This window comes from Camelus bactrianus, chromosome 3 (genome assembly GCF_048773025.1).
Source record: "Camelus bactrianus isolate YW-2024 breed Bactrian camel chromosome 3, ASM4877302v1, whole genome shotgun sequence".
Lineage (NCBI taxonomy): Eukaryota > Metazoa > Chordata > Mammalia > Artiodactyla > Camelidae > Camelus > Camelus bactrianus.
Genome location: NC_133541.1, coordinates 121074756 through 121099107, shown reverse-complemented (window position 1 = coordinate 121099107; position 24352 = coordinate 121074756). Strand labels below are relative to the sequence as shown.

Genomic DNA, 24352 nt, shown 5'->3' with positions numbered 1-24352 from the left:
CATCATCTGTGACTTCCCCCGGGCCCCTCATCACAGCTGATTTCCTAGACTAGATGTTGGGAGGGAGGCTGCTGAAGGGAATAAGAAGTGGCAACTTCTAGGGATATTGAAGAGAGAGACAAAAACAGATTAAAGCCGATAAACTGAGTAAAAATACCCTCAAAAGAGAAAGAATCCCGCAGTGTTTTGAGCCCCTTAGTGTAAGGGAAACAAAATCAGGTAGACCCAAAACTCTTGAGCATGTGAGTATTGTGGGTGGGTGGGTGTCATCAGAAAAGGGTTGAGAAAAGGCCTTTTCATTTCCCTAGACGTTTCCAGTAAGGATGGGGAACAGAAGAGAAAACCCCCTGCTTCACAGTGGAAGCTGCTGTTTTGTGCAAAACTGACCAAAGTTTGGAGACCAATCATCAGCGGTGCTGGCAAATGAAGAGACTTCGGGATTGGGTGGGGCACTTGCTGCGACTTCCAGGTGGCCTGCTGGCTGGGGGCTGTGAGGCGGGCAGTAGGTTTGCAGGGTGACCCGGGCATAATCCCTGGCTCTGAGGCTGCTGGTCTGACTAGCAAACCTAGGCACCCGCAGTCCTAATGGGGCAGCTCGGGATGTGGCCTGGGACACCTGCTGAGCTGAGGGTGAGAAGAGGGCTTCCCTGAGAGGGTGTCATGCGGAGAGTGGGAACGTGTTCCTGCAGGCGAGGAAGAGCCTCTGAGCAGGGTGCTGGATGCACAGGCAAGACCAGCCTGAGCACGGAGGCTTCTGGGAGCCAGAAGTCATACAATGGCCCGAACCGCCTTGTTCCTGCGAGACTGCAGGGAAAAGATGCTGAAAAAGTAGGCAAGGGTCAGACACTGTGGTGGGTTATGAGTGCCAGTAAAGGACTGGTCAGGCAGGCACGAGAGAACCCTGTGGGCATCCCAGCTGGGGCGTCACGCCGGAGGGAGGAGCAGAGTTATAGACTTTGCCACTTATTAGCTGTGTGACTTTGAGCAAGATCACCCCACCTCTCTATATATATATCTTCGTCTGTAAAGTGACAGAGTGACAAGCTCGTGTAATCAGAAGGCTTAGTTTAGCTCTGATCCTCTGTGTCCAGTCCTGTCAGTGCTGCCCTGTGAGGTTCTGCAGCGGCTGCTCTTACCCTGAGAAGGGAGGGCGTAGAGGGACATTGTAGTGCCCGAGGGCAGGAAGGGGTTGCTTTAAAAGCAGACATGTTGCCGCCTGCAGCTGCAGGCTTGCAGGCAGTTTGGTTGAAGGTCCTGCAGGGGACTTTGGAGGCCTTAGGTCGTGGAGAGTACTTTGGACGCCTTAGCTTCGTCTTAAGTCTTGTTTTCCCTTGCGGACCGGATTTGCCTTTGCAGATTGATGCTGAAGATTTGGGCTTCTAGCAAATCTGTTTTCAGAGATGGGTATATACGTAAAATATCGTATAAAATAAAATGATTTATTTAACGTGTGGGACTTCGCAGCTGTTGGGAACAGCTCTGTTTTCCTGGTTGTCACGGAGGACACCAAGGGTCAGCAGAGCGTGCGGGAAGTCAGGTAGCCTGCAGTGCTGCTGCGGGGTTTTCTCCCGAGTATAGCACTCTGCTGAGTTGACTCCTCTGAGTTTGGTTGCCAGATGAGCAGACAGCAAATTAATGAGTTCTGGTGGGATTGTATAATGACAGGAAGAAAGAGGAAACCGTAGTTTTTCCAGACTAAAACAAGCTTTTGTTTCCTGATCCAGTGTGTTCCATTACAGAATTGATGAGTTGTGTCTATTCTGGGACTTCATTGAAATAAACTTTCAGCCTAAATGATAAGAGTTATGTTTTATTTGGCTGGAGGACTCGAGCCGTTATGGCAACCTCTCAGATCACTCTGAGGGACTGCTCCCAAGAGGTAGGGGAGGAGCTAGGATATATAGGAGTTTTACAAGAAAGACCAGGTAGTTGGAACAATAAAATATTGCTTGTTATCTAAAGAAAACCAGATATCTCAAGATCAAGTATTTAGTGCTTTTCTATGTATGGGAGGAAGCAAATATTTGTGTCATTGAATTCATCCCTTTGGCAAGTACCTAGCTATCTAGGGCCAGTATCCTGTCCTTTCTTACTCTGAGTCCTCTCAGAGGGCACCACTGTGAGTGGCTGAGAGGCTGGGCTGCAGGCATGCACTCGTTGGGGGTGGCAGCAGCCGCTGATGACTTGGTTTCAGCATTCTTTGTTTACTGACATGGTTGCAGTATTTTCATTAACAGTGCTCCCCCTTGGTCCTAAATTCTGCCAATGTTTTGAGAGACATTTCATGACCAATTTTGTCCCATGGTGCTAGGATGGCTCAATCCTAGTTCAGGTGAAGAATCTTCTGAGTTGCCATTCAAGGTGCTAGTTTTTTATCAGGCCCTGTTGATACTAAAAATTCTCTGGATCACCTGTCTTACTTGTTTGTTATGATCCAGGAAGTGTTTTCCCTTCATTGCTCATTCCCATACCTAGAATCACACTATTACAATTACTTTATTCAGGGTTATAAATTTTATCTATTTCTTCAAGATGTTTAGTCATCATCAATTTTGTAGGCCTAGTTACACTTTGGGAAATGTAACAGACAATTTTATAAAATAGATAGGATATAAGTAATACAGCTAGTAACGTTAATAAAGTCACGATTAAGAATTTAATAGTCGGGAAGTTGTATTTTGGGGTTAAAATTTTGCTTGTGTTTCTGATTGAGTTTGAGTGATCTTATGAGAAATTTCATATTTATGGTCAGTCTCAGAACAGGTATTAATTGGTCAGGTGAGGTCTCCCACCTTGTAAGATCAACAGAGGCCTAAACAGAACTATAATTTCTTTTTAGAATAACGTTTCTGAGGGCTATCTAGTTAGAGCCTTGGAGTAGGGAAACTCACAAAGGTAACACAGAAGAACTACACATAGGTAATTTACCATAAACTTAACAATTGGAGTAGTTCATAATCAAAGGTAGGAGAAATTATCACAGTAATTTTTATGCAGGCCTGGTACGGTGTCTTGGGTCAGCTGTCTACCTCAGATATCGTCTTCTTCTCATCCTGGCCTGGTAGCTTTTTCTCCATTTGGGCATTGTTTTAAGGTGAGCAGTGCTCTATAGGCCAGTGCATTGCAGGGGCTATTTCTGATAGGAAATGAACCCGAAAGTCCGTTTCCTTCAACTTTGGTTTGTATGGTCTATTTAAGAGTACCTGATAAAGGGTCCTTCCATTCAGGTTGGAGACAGTTCTTTAAGTCATGCCTGTTCCAGTTTGTATAATCCCCTGGCTGCAGGTCATGGGGCATTGGAACTTTACCCAAGGATAGATTAGTGAGCTTCAGAAACAAAGCTAGAGTATCCTATTAATAATTCAGTTAAACTGTACAGCAATGTGACATAACAGCAAGGAATGATTGTGAAGTGTGTTAGTAAATACGGAAGTCAATTAACAAAGCTAGAATTTAATATCCACTAAAATATAATCTTTTTTCTCTCTAAAGTTACCCTCATTTTTCTCAAATAAAGCCATGTCAAGATTAATTGCTTTACAAGTTGTCTGATTATTTGATCATATAGGCTTTTTTAAATTGGCTGTGTTGGAACTTTTAATTAGGAGTCTCAGTGTAGAATGTTAATAAGGTTTGCTAAGGCCAGGAAAGCCCCGTCAAGGGCTTGTCATGGATTTCTGCCTTACAGATTTAGGTAAATTCTTTTCTCTTTAAAATCCTTAAAATACCTTGAGATTCTTATATCTGTTAGGAGATGATCTTCCTCATTTGTCTGATAGAGCCACTGGGGACCTAAGAGTTTTTAGTCTACTGAGGGATCAGATAGAGAGAAAAGATAACTGTTCCAAGTCTGATTACATAGGTATAATTTATCAAATTGCTTTGAATCATAGCTAGCTTAAAGAGAAGAGATTCTTTATGTCTGGGAAACAGGTTAAAAGCCAGTAGTATTTTAAACAAAATCAAAAATTATAACCATATTCACCAGTTTACTCAGTCCCATGTAACTAATTCTTTTAATCACAGTTTTCATTGGAAATTTAAAATTTCTTACCCAGTTTAGTTCACTGCTATAGTTTGAAATTTATTAGAAATCAGTAAATCTCCTTGAACAGCAAGCATTTTGCAAAACCATCAGAAGACAACCATTAACTGTCTATAAATGACAAAAGATTTAAAATCATGGTTAAACACCGTTACACTATAATCGATAAAGAAACCTGGTCACTATACCCAGAATTATCACTGGTAACATTTCAGATATACCAGAATTTTAGGGAGTCCATATAATTTCTACAATATCTATATTAATAATATTTTCTCATACAATATAACCTTAGAAGATTTATTATTCATTTGACAATACCGTGTTATTTAACATGCCAAATGAAATTTACTAGATTAAAATCTCTCTTTGGGATGTTTCAGGGGCCCTCTGTAGCATCCCAAACTTAACTGGAGATTAAAAGAACTTTAATTAGAAATTGATATTTGGGAAGCTTGTTAAAGATTTCAGAACACTTGGTCAGATAAACATATAGATCACTGTAACGTAGTACTAATTCATTAACAAGAAAATGCGTCAAAGGTAATGGCAGAACAGATCAGTTAAGTGGTATAAGAAGTTTTACAATCTGTTACTGAAGGTGGATTAACATTTTAAGAAAAATTTTTCCTCTTAACAGCGAGAAAACCAAATCTAGTCTTGTACCTGCTTACTTCTAAGATTCATTTACTTTGCCCAAGTTGATTCTAAACTTAGCCAATTCCGACCACGTATGAAACTCTTTCCTCAGGGTTCCTCTTCCACAAGCCTTCCATAGCTTTCTATACTCATATTAGTGTGTCCCTTATTTTCTCTTCCATTCAGAAGTAACCAGCTTCAGGAGAAATTCACTATTTTTCATTAACAAAATATAATTCCATTCTTATAATTTCCTTTACACATTTAACTTACTTTCCTAGGATACTGAGATCATTCCCTTAATAATAGAGACTATTTCAGTGTGGCATCATCCATTTATTAGTATTTCTAAACACCTTTATTTTCTCTGTAAGAGGAAGTTATATGTTAAGAAATTCATATATCAATCTTATTTTATCTGAAAATGGCATAGCTATTTAATAAAATCCTATCATTTGACTTAATTTAGCACAACTCTAGAATTTAAAGATACCAAACATTTAGAGATTATCTTAAGCATACATTTTAAAAATATATTTTAAAAATTTACCCAAAGCTCTCATCTCATTTGCATTTAATTTACTTAAAATTTTACCACACCACATTACTGTTTTTTTTCTTGACATTTCTGCAACAGATATAACAGGATCTTATTTGACTTTCATTAAACCTAGGTACAGTGAAAGCATTATACTTAATATTGATGACTTTAAAGATGTCTATATTAATTAGAACATTCTTAAATTAAACAATATCAAATATTATCTTAATATTGAATATTTTCCAGTTCACGTGACGCTGAAAGTCAATTTGTTCAGTTTTTATTTTAAAAATACTTAATTTTCAAGCTCTTATGTTTTACGTCAATTAAGCAGATCTCTTTGACTTTGATTTTTTTTTAGCTGTAGAAATATCTCACATCAATAATGTGTACACAGTCTTATAAACAGACCAAAGCTAGAGATCTCATAGCTTCACTTTAAAACTTACTTATAAGATAGGTATAATAATAGTTGGAGTAAAGTGAATTTGCTTGCTCAAATCACTAAGGCTTGCTATTTATGAAACAGACATTTAAGATTTCTTGACAAAGTCTGAAGGACACGTCAGAGTTCTGAGTTCTAAAATGCCAAATATTTCTTGGCCTTAAGTTTTATTTCATTGAGCTAATTAGGCTCAGTCCTAGGTCACTGTTTGCTGTATTTCCATTTCTGATCTGCAAGACAAAGACACAATCTTCCAATTCCCCAGAGAACTGCTCTGTCACCCAGACCCAATTTTCTCTCCTTAATTGGCATTTTTTTTATCAGTGAGAAGAGCTGTAAACAAAGAATTCCATCTTTTAAAACCTTAAGATTTACTTTAGCATGTCTTCCAAAGCTTGCATAAGGCATTTAGTAAGGTCTCTTTTCCTTGAGTTATAAGTTAAACCCAGGGTAAACCTCTTATTATATTTTTTTATTAGCCACTGAATATTAGTTTTTAGTTTTACGTTGTACTGGACGGCTCATGTAACTCTGTTGGTTTCTTTTACTTTGTTCAATTAATATTTTCTGAGGGACAGATTTGTGCCCAGACTTATAAAACCAAGAAGGGGAAGCGTTTTTCCATTGAAACAGATCTATCCCACAACATAATTAAGCAAAACTTTTATATAAAGACCATTTAAATATACCAATTTTACAAACTTTTATCTCAATTTTATTAAATCTTATACCTTTAATTTTTATATTTATGTTTAAATCAATAATTCTTATTTATAGAAGGAGTGCCAGAAGCCATTTTTTTTGTGTGTGTGCATTGTATCTAATTTTATAGAAAAGTCTCTAGGATGCCCAAGTTTCAGCCAAAGAGCTTAGACCCTTCTCAATTTTTAATTTGATTAATTGGTCTGTTGTCCCAATCATTGATCAAGTATTTCAGTCTATATATACATATATTTTAAACTGTGGCAAATAAAACGGACTTGTTTGAACTTTAATGTTGGGGGGCAGTAGGTGATCTCTTTGGCCCTTTATTTTTACTTTATGTAGTGTAGTATCAAAACCTTGTACCTAAATCCAAAAATGTCCATTTTATTTATCTCATTCAAAATAACCATATAAAAATATTTATCCACTTGGGTTAAGCCTCTTATCTTTTTTTTTTCGACATTTTAACAATCCTTTTTCCAGTTATTCAACCTAATTAACATTAATTATTCTAAGTTTTTATTAGCATCCCTAGAACCATTTATCGGAAAGGAAAAACACAAATGTAGCTTTTCAAACCAGTTTTATTTTTTTCACTAAGTTCTTAGCTTAAACATTAGATATATTTTTCTACCTTTAAAATTGATTTTAATAGATACCAATAAAACAGCTGTTTATAATGAGATCTCTTTCAACTCTCACCAATTTAAAAGTTTTTCCAAATTAAAGGATCCATCATATGGCCATCATTTTATATATATTATATAATATATATATATAGTGATTTTAAACCAATAAGATGAAGAGGCTCTTCCACATGAGAGTGGGGGTGTTGCCTAAATAAAATTCAAAAGTTTACTCTTCAAAAGCTAAAGGCCTTTGTGGTCCAGGCTGATGAAACAAAGTTTAAGATGGCAAAATATCTGAAAATTGGTACAAAGAATTGCTTAGAATCCCAATTTATTTGCGTGGCCACCATATGTACACAATACTTGAACCCTTTGTATGGCAGAGTCCAAGGTTTCCTTTAAAAAAAAAGTAAACTTATATATACATACATACACACACTTAAAACACCGAGAGAAAGATAAAACGTTTACATTTCAAGGACACAGGAAGAGAAATCCAAGTTCCCCCTAACGGGAATTTTGTTTGTATAAGTTCAGAATTCCAAAAAATGTTTTTATCAGGCCTGGTTAGTTACTTTCATAGTGAGGTTTTTTTTTTTTCTAATTCCCAATTAATGCTGTAAGTTTTGTACGTACATAAACCTGGCTGGGGTAATAGTTGGAGGCTGGCAATCTGTCATTTTTTCTTTTCTTTTCTGTTTTTTATTTTTTTTGAAAGTTCTATTCCACATTGTAAGGTCGGGTTCTCACAATAAATTTGCTAGTAAGATTTCCCTCAGGGACAACTCTATGGCATGAAGTCTTTGCCTCTACCACTCCTGCAAGATTCTCTGTCACCAGAGAAAGCTGTTACCAGCCAGGAGGAGGGTCCCATTTTTGGAGTTGAAAGATTACTCATAAGAGTTTTACTTTTATCCTGAAAAATTCAAAGGAGGTAACCAAATTGAGGAAAACATTAGACCAACCTCTTACCTAACCACTCAGCCCTGAACCCAGTGTCCTTCAACTTGGACACACTCGGGACGTCTCCACTGGGTGAGTATTTTCCTGGTATGTTTCCACCAGCCCCACATCGGACGTCTCCGCAAGGTGGGTATTTCCCGTTATCTTTCAACCAGGCCCCACCCAGTATGTCTCCACTGGGTGGGTAATTCACCACAGTATCTTTCAACTGGAGGGCCAGTTACCTGGAAACACTGCCAAATAAAACTCAGGATCATCAAACAATATGTGATTTCCGAGAACCAAGAGAGACTCACCCAAATTCATCTGGACCCCCAGAGGAGGCAGATGGGCACAAAGGGCCACTTATGGTACCAAGGCTCCAGATACTCGGAGAGTTCAGGTGGAGAAAGTCTGCTCTGGGTCCCTTCATGGTGTCCAAAACTGTTGACTGAAATACATGTGCAGCCTAAAGGTTAAGAGTTATGTTTTACTTGGCGGGACGACTCGAGCCGTGATGACAGCCTCTCAGATCTCTCTGAGGGACTGCTCCCAAGAGGTTGAGGAGGAGCTAGGATATATAGGAGCTTTACAACAAAGACCAGGTTGTTGGAACAGTAAAAGATTGCTTGTTATCTAAAGAAAGCCAGGTATCTCAAGTTCAAGAATTTAGTGCTTTTCTATGTATGGGAGGAAGCAAATATTTTGGACTCCCTGAATTCATTCTTTAAACAAGCACCTAGCTACCTAGGGCCAGTATCCTGTCCTTTCTTATTCTGTGTCTGCTCAGAGGGCACCATTGTGAGTTGCTGCAGCTGCTGGGCTGCAGGCCTGTCCTCGCTGGGAGTTGGCGGCAGCCGCTAATGTCTTGGTTTCAGCACTCTTTGTTTACTGACATGGTTGCAGTATTTTCATTCACATTGTAGTATTTTCATTCACGGACTGATTATGGATAATCTGCAAACTTGGAAAGCAACCGAGATGGAATTACTGCAGGTACATTCTTCTTTAATAAGCCGTGTGCAAACATAAACATGGAGGAAGCATACATTTGGATTTGGTGGTGTAGGGAAGGGTTTCTGCACAATACAGGAGAAGGCAATGCAGAATTCCTTAAGTCCACCTTTCTTTTCTGTAGTGGTTTCTGAGAACAGTTTATGGTAATTAACCAACATTGACAAATGGTGGCACACATTGCATTTAAGATCTGGCCGGCTGCAAACTTGTGTATTGGACAGGTGGAATTCATAGGCAAATGGTCAGGTGGATGGGAGAGAGACGGAGCCTAGGCCTGGGCCCAGATTCCGGTTTAAATCGGCATTTCCTCACCATACGGCCTTGGACTAGAATGCAACCTCTCTTAACCTGTTGGTGAATCTGTGAAATGGGCATGATAATATTCGTTTCTTCCTGGGATTGTTGTAAGTTCTAAAGAGTATTGTAGCACACATGAAGCACTTAACACACTGGCACTTAGCAGTGTTCACTGTGTGCGGCCGCCCCGCTTGGCATGTGTCAGAGCCGTAAAGGCAGCATGTGTCTGTTGAGGATGCACTGGTAGCCCCTTGAATAGGTTGTGAATATGGTGATTCCCTTTAATCTTGGTAACTCTGTGTGCCATGGGCAGTTATTTTCATGGACAGATGAGGAATCTCAGGGTAAAGAAGACTGTGTAATTTGCCCAAAGTCAGACCATAATTTTGGGTGCAGGGGCCTCTGTTCAGCATGGGCCCCAGGGTCTTCTGCTCTCTCCATTCAGCACCAGAACCAGATGTGGGGTCGGCTGTTTCCCAGCCCAGAATATCGGGCAGGCCGCAAGACACACCTGGCTCTGCACTTCTTGAGCAAAAACTCCGGAGGAGAGGAAGTTACAAAAGGGATAATCATAAAAACAGATGACAGCAAACTGTGACCAGCACTGAGAAGGAAAGGAACACGCCTCGCAATGCAGAGCTGCGAGCTTTCCCGTCGGGGCTGCTCTGGGGGCGTTCATCTCAGCTAAACAAACTCTGCTGCTGCACCAAGGCAGGAAGGCAGGGAGCGTGTGGCCAGGTAGACAGGGCCTTGTTAATCATACTCATTCCCCATTAAGCTGCAGCTGTCACGGGCACTTACCTAGTAAACAGATGTCTTCCATAATCATCACGCACTTTTCTTGGTAGTTTTATTGCCCCACCTTTGAGATGAGGTCATTGAAGCTGAGCAGTTTGCTGCATGCCCGTGATCACCATGGAAATACCCCCACTTGTCTTTCAACCTAGACTGGTGTGGCTGTCATGTCCCAGCCCTGTGAATGGCATCGTGTTGCTTCTCCCAAGTGTCCCAAATGACTGACATTGATATTCTTAATTCGTAGGAAATGGTATGTGACAATAGGAGAAAAAGGTAGTAAGAATTTGTTTGGAAAACTAGAACAAAATCCAATTCTTCCCCAGCTGGGGGAGCGTAACCTGTGTCACTCACCCCACTCACTGCGTGTCACCTCCTCCCTGCCGTCTCCGCATTCAGAAGCCACTCTGAGCCTTTGAAGAACATTTTGCCTCATGACACTGTTGACTAGGACCTGCGACCTCTCTGTCCCTGGTTAACTCTCTCTTCAAAGCCATTTAAATTTTTTGCAGGCTCCTCCGCTCAGATGTAAGAATATTCTCTTTCAACTTCTTGATGCAGCTCCTTAATGAAGATCTCGTGAAGGAAACTTAGTCAAAACCTGGGAGGTATGCACACAGTGACTGCAACCTCAGCACTTTATGAAGTTCAGAATCAGATTTGTGGGTGACTCAGGAAAGGCTTTTTTATGGTAACAAGTGGAAAGTGAAAGGATGCAGGCTGTGTGAGACTGAAACATCTCGGTCCCAGCCAGCAAGGCACCGGCGTTCAGGATGGTGTGTGGGGAGTGCAGAGTTCTCACAAAGAAAGAAGTGTTGGGATGGGAGGGAGGACAGTTAGGTACTTTACTGTGGAGGGAAAAAGTGGGTTAAGCATTTCCTGGTTGAACAAGAGGACTGTGACATGATGTGCTTGTATTTTGGAGAGAAGGGTTTTGTGGGGACAGGCCTAGGGAGAACGCTCTGTGGCTGTGGAGTCAGCACAACAGAGAAACACAGAACCGTGCAGACCTCAAGGCCCCTGCTGGGGAAGAGGCTGCCCGCCAATTCGAGCCCTGGGGGCAGCTTCTGTCCCTTAGCTGGGGCCTCAGAGCTCCCTTCACAACCCAGTCCTGTTGATACAAGGAATAAAATGTGAGGCATGAAAAGGACTGTGTCCCAGGCTTTGGTTGAGCCCCTGGGATGTGTCCCACCAGATTTTGTTCCTTGGCTTCATGCAGTAAAGTATTCAAGAGCAAGCCAGTGTTGAGAAAAGGTAGATTTATTCACAGAGACACATTGAAAAGCAAGAGAAAGTCCACGAGGTGTGGGGTTTGGGTGCTCAGATTAAAAGTAGGTACACACTCCACAGAGTGTGGGCTTTCTCCGAAGAGGGAGAGAGAGGGGTGGCCGCGAGGTGGCGCTGTGTTGCTCGTTTTCTTGGGCTTGGTGGTTTCATTTGCTAATATATAGAAGGACCAGCCTAAGGGCAAGGGGCTGGGATTCCCAGGGAGTTGGCCATTTCCCACCCTTTGACCTTTTGTGGCTAGCCTTGGGACTGCCATGGTGCCTTGGGGCATGTTATTCACCATGTTACTATTACAATGGGTGTATAATGAAGCTCAAGCTCTGCTAGAAGTTAAATCTCTTCATCCTGAGCCTCAAGGCCTACTGGGGTTTGAATCCTTCACCATTTTGTTGTTAATTGCTGTGGCCTTCCTTGAATGGCTGTGCTCTGCCCCTTCCATCCTGTCTCACTGTGATGACACAGAGAGAGCAAAGGCCGGGACCTGCCTGTGCTCCTGCATTTAACAGCAGGAAGTGTGGAGTGGGCTTATGATGACTCTGAGTGGTGAGAAAGATGTTTCAGATTTTGCCACGTGAGACATGGGGACCTGCCAGCAGCCATCACAGATTTATCTCAAGGACATTATCGCTTGTGTTGTTACAGAAACAACAGGCCAGCCAAGAAACATGCACTGAGATTTATTACGCCGGCGGGCTCAGAGGGGCTTTTGTTCCGAAGCTCTGAGCACCTCCAAGACCTGCACATGAGGTTCTATAGGGTTAATTACAAGTAAGGGGCTATTAGCCAATAAGGCTCAAACAACAAAAAGCAAGGAATCAGTACACTGAAGCTTATGAATTTGGAACAGATCACTTTACTGACAATTGTTGACCTTGGATTTACGAGTTAGCTTATTAGCCCATTCAACTGACACTAAACTTCAGATTTACGAGTTAGCCCAGCAATACTTAGATCAGTAAACCGACACTTATCACACTTAGATTTGTGACTTAGCTCGTTAGCCCAGCTGGGCTTTTCCTTCACAGTGTCATTCATCTTTTCTATATTTCTTTTTTTTTTTTTTTTTAAGTATTTAATCCAAATTTAATATCAGGTTTTTTTGGAAAGAAATTTCTCTTTTTCTTTTCTTTGGGACTCTTTTGGGGGGGTAGGTAATTAGGTGTATTTATCTGTTAGTGGAGGCCCTGGGGCTTGAACCCGGGACCCCGTGCACGCTAAGCACACCCTCTACCAACCTCCCATGATCTTTTCTTTTTGCTTTAGCTGCCAAGAATCTTACAGCTGAATTTCTAGTCGGCCTTTAACACTTGCCCTGACTCCAGGGAATCCATTTTTATGACTTTACCTCCCCCAGGTTTCATTTAAGTATTGAATCTCCAATTTCTCTTCACTTTCAGTTTTGCCTTTTTGTTGTTATGGTTGTTAAGGTGTGTTTAAAAAAATTGTTTAATTTCTCTTTTAGCAGGAGGCTGAAAGTAAATAAATATGTAAACAAACAGCACACTTAAATGCTTTTATACATTCTAAGCTGTTTAGTAGTTACTTAAATACCGAATTGAATATTAAAGTGATAACATTTTTAAATTATTTTTTAATTTTTTACAAAGATATAGATGATTTGAAATATGATATGTTTCAGGTGTACAGTAGATGCTCCATTTATAGTTACTGTAAACATTGGCTGTATTCCCTGTGTTGTAAGATACATCCCTGTAGCCTTACATTACATGTTGCAGTTTGTATAAGAAAGTTGGGTAACGCAGAGTCTGGGGCATGGCTGTGTCTGACCCAGGGTCACGCTCACCCTGCCTGTCAGAGCCCAGGCCCTCACTCCTGTCTGCAGGGCAGCGAGTGGAGGCAGCCCTCATCAGCGCTGGCACCACCCTCTGAGCGGCAGTGACAGCAGTGTCTGTGTGTGGACGTGCATAGTGTTTTTCCAGGAGCTTTACATGCATTTCTGCATTTAATAATTAAAGCCCTCCTGTGAGGAAGCGTTTTATGATTTTAATGAATAATACATTTTATTTTGATATTGATAGACTTCAAACCTCCGGAAAATTTACAGAAGTAGTACAGTAAACGCTTAGATACAGTTCACCTTAAAGGGCACTATTTGTCCTTTTGTGTCTGGCTTATTTTAGCATAAAGTTTCAAGGTTCATCCATAATGTAGCCTGAGTCAGTACTTTATTCTTTTGGTTTCATAATATCCTTTTTCTTTTTTTTCGTTTTTGGTCTATTTAAAAATACTTTCATTGAAGTCTAGTCAGTTTATAATGTTGTGTCAGTTTCTTGTGTACAGCACAAAAATTCAGTTAAATAGGAACATACCTGTATTCATTTTCATATTCTTTTAAACATAAGTTACTATAAGATATTAAATATATTCTCCTGTGCTATACAGTATAAACTTGCGGTTTATTCTATACATACTCAGTATCTGCAAATCTTGAACTATCAATATATTCCTTCCCACACCCTCTCCCCTCTGGTAACCATAGTTTGGTTTCTATGTCTCTGTGTATGTTTCTGTTTTGTAGATAAGTTTATCTTTTTGTGTCTTTGATTTTTGATTTTTTTTTTAAGATTCCACATGTGAGCGATCTCATATGGTATTTTTCTTTATCTTTCTGGCTTACTTTTCTTTGAATGACATTCTCCAGGTCCATTCATGTTGCTGCAAATGGCATTACTTTATTATTATTTTATGGCTGAATAGTAGTCTATTGGAGAAATATACTACAGTCTCTTTATCCAGTCATCATTCAGTGGATGTTTAGGTTGTTTCCATGTCTTGCTATTGTAAATAGTGCTGCTGTGAACATTGGGGTAAAAGTGTCTTTTTGAGTTAGGGTTCCTTCTGGATATATGTCCAGGAGTGGGATTGCTGGGTCATATGGGAGGTCAATTTTTTGTCTTTTGAGGAATCTCTATACAGTTTTCCACAATGGCTCAACCAAACTGCATTCCCACCACAGTGCAGGAGGGTTCCCAATTCTCCGTAGCCTCTCCAGCATTTACTGTCTGTGAACTTCTGAATGATGGCTATTCGGACTGGTGAGAGTTGAGTCTTGATTGCAGTTTTGATTTGCATTTCTCTGATAATGATATTGAGCATTTTTTTCATGTGCCTATTGGCCATTTGTATGTCTTCATTGGAGAAAAGTTTCTTTAGGACTTCTGCCCATTTTTGAATTGAATTGTTTGTTTTTCTTTCTTATTAAGTGTAAAAGCTGTTTACATATTCTGGGAATTAAGCCCTTGTCAGTTTCATTTATTGCAACTATTTTCTCTCATTCCATAGATTGTCTTTTTGTTTTGCTTTTTGTTTCCTTTTCTGTGCAAAAGCTTGTAAGTTTAATTAGATCCTACTTGTATTATTTTGCTTGAGTTTCTATTGCTTGAGTAGACTGCTCTAGGAAAACATTGTTGAGATGTATGTCAGATGTTTTGCCTATGTTTTCTTCTAAGAGGTTTATAGTGTCTTGTCTACATGTTTAAGTCTTTAAGCCATTTTAATTTATTTTTGTGTATGCTGTGAGGGAGTGGCCTAACTTCATTGATTTACATTCAGCTGTCCACTTTTCCCTACACCATTTTCTGAAGAGGCTGTCTACTCCATTGTATGTTCTCACCTCCTTTGTCAAAGATTTAATGACCAAAAGTTTGTGGGACTATTCTTGGTAATTTTGTTTATCCGTTCATTGATGGATGGATATTTTTTGTAACCTTTGGCTACTCTGAATGATACTGCCATGAATATTGATGTGCAAGTTTTTGTGAGAATATATTTTCATTCTGTTGGCTGTACAGTTGGCCCGCCATTTCTGTAGTTTCCACTTCATGGATCCAGATGGCTGATTGTAAAGGGACTCAAACATCCTTGGATTATGGTATCCAGGGTGGGGGGTTCCTGAAACAAACCCCCCAAGGATACTGAGGGATGACTCTATATGTAGGAGTGGAATTGCTGTGCCATATAATTCTAACCTTTTGAGGAAACACCAGGCTTTTCCAAAGAAGCTGCACCATTGCCCCTTTCCAATGGCTGCGTATTGAGGGTTCCCATTTCTCTGCCTCCTGACCGACACTTGTTATTGTCCATGTTTTGATTATAACCATCCTAATGAGTGTAAAATCAGATATCATTTTGATGTTGATTTCGCTAGTGATGCTGAGCATCTTTTCATATGCTTATTGGCCAATTGTGTATCTATTTAAATACTTGGCATATTTAAAAATTGGGTCGATTTTCTTTGTATTGGTCAGTTGTAAGCATTTGTTTTATATCCTGGATACTAGTCTCTTATTAGATATATGCTTTGCAAAATTTTTCTCCTATTCTGCAGATTGTCGTTTCACTTTAGTTTTTTTAAACATTAAAACAATTTCTTTCTAGGGGAGGTAATTAGATTTATTCATTTTATTTTTCTTGCTAAGCACGCACTCTATCACTTGAGCTACACCCTTCCCCTTTCATTTCACTTTTTTGATGATGTCCTTTGTAACAAATGGTTTTAATTTTGATGAAGTCAATTTTATCTTTCTTTTTTTTCACTTATGCTCTTGGTATTGTATCTAGGAAGCCATAGCATATCCTTGAACCACAAAGATTTAAACTATGTCTTCTTTTAGAATGTTTATACATTTAGTTTTTACGTTTCTGTCTGTGATCCATTTTGAATTAATATTTTATTTGTTATATAAAATACGGGGGTCCAGATTCCAGATTCATTCTTTTGCCTTCAGATACCCAGGTGTCTCTGCACCATTTGTTGAATAGACTATTCTTTCAATGGAGTTTTGTTGGCACATTTCTGGAAAAATGACTGTAAATGTAAGTTTCCCCCCTGGATTTTTTATTGTGTCTCATAGATTTATGCATGCAAACTTATGCCAGTACCATAATGACTTGAGTACTATAGATTTGTAGTAACCATTGAGTGAGTCCTCCAACTTTGCTCTTCTTTTTCAAGATTGTTTTGGCTGACCTGGGTCCCTTGCACTTCCATATGAATTTTGGCATCAGTTCTTCAATTTTTGCAAAGAAGTCAGCTGGAATTTTGATAGGGATTCCATTAAATTTGTAGATCACTTTCGGGAGTCTTAACATTTTTAACAATATTGTCTTCCATTCCATGAACATTGGATGCCTTCCATATATGTAGATGTTTTAATTTTTTTTTGGTGATACTTCAAAATGTTCAATGTGCAAATCTTGTAAAATTTTCTTCAATGTATCTCTCATTTTATTTTTAATGCTGTTGTAGTTGGAAAGGCTGAGCTTCCTAAGGGTGGGACTATATATCAATTTATTTATTTCTAGGATTCCTACACAGCAAATACCCTAGATTTATATTTGCTACATAAATCTATCCACAATTCTTCCCACCCCCGTGTCATAAGAAACCAAGACCCAGGTTAAGCTACCTGAACACTTATGTGGAAGTGAGAAGTGAGACCCTTGGGTGGGACTTTGTGCAGATTATACTGAAAGCTTATTCATTATGGCTTCATCTTAATTTCTTTTAAACAATCCTTTCAGTGTGTATAGTCAGATACATTAAGAAAATGCCCTTTCGATGTGTGGAGGAGCTAAGACTATAATTTTCAAATAATTTCTAGTGAGAGTGTTGTACTTGAAACTAATTTGCATCAATCTTTGAAGATTTATGTTTCAGGAGCTTTGACTATATAATACCTGTCTTTATTCAATAACTACAACTAAATGCTCAAACAACATGTAAGAGTTTGAGCAAACTGCCCCCGCCCCGTAGTGCTGGTTGGCTGCAGCTGTAAATGGAGTCAAGTCTTACCTATCCCAGTACGCTTGGGTGGATCTGCTCAAAGGGGTTCGTCCAATAGTTTGTCGGTAGTCTTTTGGACAAAGCCATAAAGCATTGATTTAAGGTTGCTGGAATGGAATCTATTTTATTAATATTAAGTAAGCACATATTGAGTGCTTACTGTATGTTGGGAATTGTCCCTCAGCCTCACATGAATATTATTCCGCTTAAAACCTCTCATATTTCCTTCTTATTCACACTTTACAGATAAGGAGTCTGAGTATTAGGTTTTCTCTCTTTTGGGGGGAGCTCATTATCAATGATGGGAAGTTGTAAGGAAAAAGATACTGATTCATCCAGAGAAAACATTTTTCTGAGATTCAGCACTGAAGAGGTTGATCATTGTTTGAGTAAGACGAGCCCCGGGTTGTACGGAGTCAGCATCCCTGTCCTGGACACGGCACGTGTAGCACTGCGTGGTGGGTGAGGCGGCGCGGCCGCGCAGGGAACGCGGATGCCGGGCCGTTGGGCTGTGCTCAGGCCCGGTGGGGCTTTCTCCTAAGGGAAGTGGAACGTCATTGTCAGAATTTAAGTAGGGGAGAGGGGTGCTCTCGTAGATCACTTTTGTCTTGTAGAATGCTTAGAAACATTTAGAAGGCTCGGCAGGAGGTGATGTGATAAGTCAGAGTAGGGTGGCTATGAGGTGTAGCAGTGTTCAATTTTCAAATGGTTTTCAGTCCCAGGTTTGTGGCTCAGTAGCCGTGTAACTTTGGATGACGCACTCAAGGAAGTGAAACAATTTATCTTATTACTTGAAGCAGTGATATACCGACTTCCCAGGACTTCTGTGGAGATCCAGTGAGATAACGTGTGCACAATGTGCAGCGTGGTCCCCAGCACACAGTCAGTGCTGAGGGAGTGCCAGTGAGAACTTTGTAGGTGAGGTGTGGGTGGTGTGACTCGTTGACTGAGGAAATTGGGCCCTGAAGGAGGGGTCCAGTCACAACTGTGAGTGATGGGACTGAGCTGGGAGAGGCAGAGGGTGGAGTTGGTGGTGCCCTTGAAACATCTAAGTGCAGTGCCACAATCACAGAGGAGGTCTAGGCCCGGGCTGTGCATTTTCCTATAATCTCAATCCCTGAGGACGCCAAGTTATTGATCATTGAACGTGAAGACATACTTACAGGACAAGTGAATAGTAGTATCATCTCTGTCATCAAAGCTCACGTCTCTTTATTCATCACTCACTTTGCTAATTGGGTACTTACAGAGCTCAATTCACCATCCTCACCTGGGCTCAGGCTCCACAGAAAAGATCTTGTGAGTCTCCCTCTTTTCCAGAAGAAAACACATTTAGCTGGTAGACTTCTCTACTTCGCCAGACTTAGAATTTTAGTTTGTTGATTTAATTCTGTTTTCTGTTGGCCGTCTCCTGACAGGAGAGACATTTTACCTCATGGTCAGGTTTCAATTAGCTGTTACTGAAAACTGCTGATCTGATCCATAGTGTATTTTTTCTATTAAATTTGTAGAGTACTTATCATTTTTCTGTCTTTCCCCTTTAATTTTGTTTCCTCTTCAATGTTCTATCCTATTTGGGGCCTTATTTTATTTTTTAATTCAAAAATGTCTGTTAGCAGTTAAGAAAACAAAAGCAAATAAAAAATGCACATGATAGCTAGATTTAGAATATATCTAGTGTGTTTTCTGTCTCGGCAATGGAGGGTTCTAGAAACTCTTGAAAACCTTCATTACATAAGTTCCTTAAAATGCTGATTAAGAAATAAGACCTTCCTTCCTCATCTTTCAAGCTGCACAGCTAATTGTCAAGAAAGTGAGGGGAAATCCTCAGAAGCCAAGTCAACCAGAAAGCAGGGATTCTGGGAGATACACGAGCCTTAGAAGCCCTGGGGGCCAGTTGGCTCCTGAACTGAGTTTCAGTTGCCTTGACAGGAGGGCAGGAGGTGAGCCCCAGGCCTCTCACACTGGGAGTTGGATGGCTGTTCTTATGTAAGGCCAAGCACATCCTGAGAATCCTGCTTTATAAAAGGGTGAATTAGAAAGAAAAGTAAAAAAGCATTCCTCAAGGCAAGGAAGTAAGGAAAGTCAATTTTTTTGGAAGCGGGGAAAAATAACATATCCAATGTAAGTATTTAGTTTAAATCTGTTCTGGCATGAGACTGACAACAAACTCCTGGCAGAAAATCACAGCTCCTCCCGGAAAGAGAAGTTGTGTTTTGAATGAATCAGTGGGCAGCCATTCCGAAAAAGGTCTCCAGAGTCTTCTGGATCAAGATACTGGACCCAACACCTCCCTTCCATGGTCTCATTTAAATAACCAGAAAGGTTTTAAAGGAAAGAAGCCATAATCATAGTTCTATTTATTGACATTAATATATGCTAGGAATTCAGAGGTGACTATGGAGTTGTCACCTCTTTTATGGACCTTACTTTCTATTTGACATAGTTGGGGAACTTGGTGGAGGGTGATGTTAGACTGTTGCAATTAGCCAGGACAGGAGATTAAGAAAGCAGTGAAGGGCGGGTGACATTTTTAGCTGAGGACAGTCCTGTTCATTTGGTTTGTAATTGCAGGCTCGTTGAGTTGTCACTGGAGGGAATTGATCTTATGGAGTTTGGACTTAACTCAGGCCTCTTCAGAATGGACAAGTGAACCTGGAGAAAGACAGTCAAATCTGTGCAGACATTAAAGTCCACGTGAACGTGCTGTATCCCTGAGCCAAATATAGGACAAATAGGCAGCACTTCTTGAGGACAGAGGAGTGGTTTTTAAGGTTCTCCAAGAATGAAGCCCAGGGAACCGGGATGGCCAGTTGTCAAACTGTGACGTTGCTCTTTGGAAGGTGTACCCACCGAGGTTATTGGCCGTTAATAGGTTTCCATTTCTCTTTAATGCATGACAGGTGATGAGGACGTGGGCATACACTTTTGACACCTTGTCAAAGTGACTGGGTACCTGCCTAGAAGGGCGGGCACAGCTACGGCTGCGCCATACATCTTGCCGCCCATCCCGTTCCCCGGCTCCGTGATCACGGCAGAGTGGTTCCTTGTTGAGCTGTCCGTCTCCTCTGTGACATCGTAACCCAACAAATTACCGGAGCGTATTAGCTTGGCTTTGTTCTTTTCCATCCTTCCCTTCAAATGATGATGACTGATAATGGACCCAGTTACGTTTGCAGATGATTTACACGTAGTGCTGTCAATACAAACCTTGTAATATCCACTGTGTGATCTAGAGAAGAAAGTTACATTCTTTCCAAATTGTTTTGATGCACTTATGTGGGAAAATGATGTACGTTTGAATATGTATTTCCTTTCTGAATCATCATGGCTACAGATGAATATTTGTAGACATGGAATGAGTTTACTGTATTTGAACTGTATGGTCCCCTAAATTCTCCCCAGCTTTTTAAAGTCATCACTGGAGTGCTACCTCCACAGTGTCCCAAAGCATCCACCACTGCCTGTTCTTCGGACACTGTGAGTTTCCAAGTTGGAGAAGGCTGCTGGCTGTTGAGGCATTCTCTGGCACATCTCTGGCTGGCTGATGTGAGCTTAGCACACAAGACTTGGCAGACAGTATCTAACCATGGTCACGTCCATTTCTGGAACACTCATGGAGGATTTTACACCTATGCTAGTGGCATACGTTATTTCTTTTAGTTTTCAAAACAATCATAATTAGATTTTATCACCTGTATTAATAAGGAAACTGTCAAAGCGAGTGATGTGCAGACTTTGGACTGGAACACGGGTCTTTCTGATCCCTATCTCTGTTCCCTCCCCAGCCTATCCTTCCAAATGGCCAGGAGACTCTTCCTCAGTCTTGAGTTTCCCGCTGATGTTACCACTGTCTTTGTTTCTGGAGAGGAAAACAAGTCTAAACTTACTTTCCAGTTGGAAATGGAATGGAGAGTTAACGTTGGAAGCCGGGAGAGTCTGTCCTGTGATGAAGCGGTCTCTGAGCCACTTCCATTGGGACGTCACTTCACTGTCTGGGCCCCTTGCACAGCCTGTGCACAGGTGATAAGCCAGATGTACTGAGCAGTCCTACCGGACAGGGAATTGCGTTGGAAATGAGTTTGGGTATTTGGTTTCATTACATATGTTCCTGAGGGCCTTGGCCTGGCACTTCAAATGGGACCACTCCCTGTCCCACAGACTCGTGCTCTGGGCCGGTGCAGACCTAACGTGGCCTCAGCCTGTGGCTCAGGGCCCGTGGTGATGAGGAGCATTTTAGTCCAGGGTCTGCCGGAGGCTCTGACACTTCTGGGCCATGGGAATTTGTCCAGGATGATAATAAATCCTCCCCGAGATTCAGATTTCCTTGCCTGTGAGCTGGGGTAGTAATAGTTTCTGAAATGATTGTAATGATTCAGTAACGGGCACAGCGTGTGCTGGCAGGTAGCTGGTGTTTAAGGAGCAGAAGTCGCAGTCACTCTGTCAGCCTCTCACTGTGTGCTCTGTGCTTTGAGAGGTTGTGTGTTTGGTGAAAGTCCCGCCCAAACCCTAGGGTGTAGATGAACTGTTGTTCCTTTACTTTCCCGTCCTTTTCCTCTTTCCCTTCTCTGTGTCCCATGTTTAGGTAGCAGATTCCTCTGTTTCAGGGAATACGGAACTTTCTAGTAAAAGGAGAGGCGGAACGCGGAAAGGTGGGGCCCAGAGGGGGTCTGGAGCATCCGCACAGCGCTGCTTCCCTGCATTTCTGCATCCGGTCCCATCAGTGCATGAAGTCAGCCTTCCTCTTCCTTCCTGTGTCGTTCGGTCTCTGTTTTAAGGGAAAATTTTTTACGGGTCTTTTTTCCATTACATGTTTCGTTCAGATGCTTGTTGCTTTTCTCCCTGTGCTTCAGCATTCCTAGGAGAGAATTCAGCAGTGCAGCATCCTCTCCGAGCTCTATGAGTTGATCGGCTTCCAACGCAAGTCCGCCTTCTTCAAGCGGGTGGCCCCCGTGCAGCGCGCGGCCCCCGGCATTACGGAGCCTGGCGGGAAGGCCTGCTACCGACTCCTTCTGCAGACGCTTCCTGGCTACAGTCTGTCGCTGGATCTGCAGGACTTCAGCAAAGGTGTTGGAACTAAAACATTGCTTCAGTCCCATTAAACATGCCTGGTTTGGGCCCTGCTGTCCTGTCTCATCAGGGTGAATTCTGATTCGTTTAGAATAGGGCTCAGCAGACTTTTTCTGTCAAGGGCTTGGGAGTAAATATTTCAGGGTCTGGAAACCTCCTGATCTCTGGTGCAGCTGCTCAGCTCTGCTGTTCAGACGCCAGAGCATCCGGACATTCCACACACCCACAGAGCTTTATTAACAGCGGTGTCTGGGGCTGGATTCAGTGTATGAACTGCAGTTTGTCCCCACAGCCTCCTCACTATTGACGCCTGCACCAGAGCATGCATTTGCGACAATGGGTGAACCTGCACTGACACGTCATCGTCACCCAGAGCCCAGACTTAACACTAGGATTTACACTTGGTGGTGTGCACTCTGTGGGTTTGGACAGATGTGCAATGACATGTATCCACCGTCACAGCATCATACAGAGTAGTCTGTCTTATTGACCTTAAAATGCTCCGTGCTGCACCTCATTCATTGCTCCTTCCCCTCTAGCCTCTGACAGCCACTGATCTTTTAGTCTCTGTGGTTTTCCCTTTCCCAGAACACCATACAGTTGGAATCAGACAGTTGCGGAACCTTCCCAGATTGGCTTCTTTCCCTTAGTAATATGCATTTAAGGTTCCTCCATGTCTTTCCATGCCTTGATAACTCATTTCATTTTAGCACCAAATAATAGTCCATTTTCTGGCTGGACCACAGTTAATCCATTCACCTACTGAAGAACAGCTTAGTTGCTTCTGAGTTCTGGTGATTATGAATAAAGCTGCTATTAACATCTGTATGCAGTTTTGTGTGTGGACATAAGTTTCCATTTCTTCGAGTAAACACCAAGGAGCACAGTTGCCGGATCATGTGTTAGGAGTACGTTTAGTTTTGTAAAAAATTGCCAGACCGTCTTCCAAAGTATCTGGGCCATTTTACATTCCCACCAGCAATGCATGAGAATTCCTGACGCTCCACATCCTCACCAGCATTCGGTGCTGTCAGTGTTCTGCGTTTTGGCAGTTCTGACAGGTGTGCAGTGGTACCTCGCTGTTTCAGTCTGCATCCCCTTGATGACAGATGCTGTGGAGCATCTTTCCATAGACTTCTTTGGCATATAGATTTTTTCTTTGATGAGATCTGTGTCAGGAATTTTGCTCATTTTTTAATCAGGTTGTTCATCCTTCTTGTTGAGTTTAAAGAGATTTTGGTATATTCTGGATATCAGCCCTTTATCAATGTGTCCCTGCCCTTCACCTGCAGCACCGGAGTTGTCCTTTGGGTCTCAGTGGAGTGTCAGCTCTTCAAAGAGGTTCCCTGTCTTCCCTCAGCCTAAATACTGTCCTTGTATTTTTCACTTTCATTGACTCATTTTGTTCTTTTTAAATAGCATTTCCCATAATTTGTAAGTATATTAAAAAAAAGGGCAATGATTGAACACCACCTCCCCACCAGGCTGTGTGCCCTGTGAGAGCAGAGGCCCTGTCCCCACTCACCATTTCCCATGACAGCACATGGCACATGTCCATGTAAAAGTGTGTAACGTGGGGCCAAACCTGATGAGCAGCTATGATGACATGTGTTGGCTACCATTTATTGAGTAGACTTTGTTTCTGATGTAAATTATTAAATCACATGAATTAAACTTGTTTGTTTTGAAAAATAAAACAACAAAGCCCACCTCCATTTGATTGGTACTTTCTACTTAGCCTTCTGACACAGGAGGGGATGTTCACAATCATTTTCTGGAGGAGGTTGGGGAGGTAAAGTAAGAGAGTGAGATCAAATAAAGTAAAAATGATAACTATCAGTTGGCTTTATTTTCACTAAGACATAAAAGTTACTTTAAAGCCTATCTCAGCTGTTGTTCTGTTGTTTTAAACATTTCTCATAGAATTAAATGGAAGCCCACTAAACCCTGAAAGGGAAATTGTGTGCTCAGGTCCTGAAAATTGTTTATGTCTATTTCTTGAAATGCACATTTTCCCTGCTGGTTAAAGAAATTCGAGGCGGGAACACAGCCGTGCGCTGTGTGTCTGCCAGCTTCATGGGCTGCTCACTGTCATTTTCATTTTCTTGTGTTGCAGTTTATGAAGGTTTTCCCA

General features: G+C 41.3%; 1 protein-coding gene across 1 annotated transcript in view; it reads left to right on the top strand.

Annotated features, from left to right (window-relative positions):
- Nucleotides 1-23927, top strand: part of LOC141577129 (uncharacterized) — a 177025-nt gene extending 153098 nt beyond the window's left edge. Inside the window, exon 29 of the mRNA XM_074361176.1 lies at nt 22002-23927. The gene's annotated coding sequence lies outside the window, so the exon portion shown is untranslated. The remainder of the gene's footprint in view (nt 1-22001) is intronic.
- Nucleotides 23928-24352: the final 425 nt, after the last annotated feature.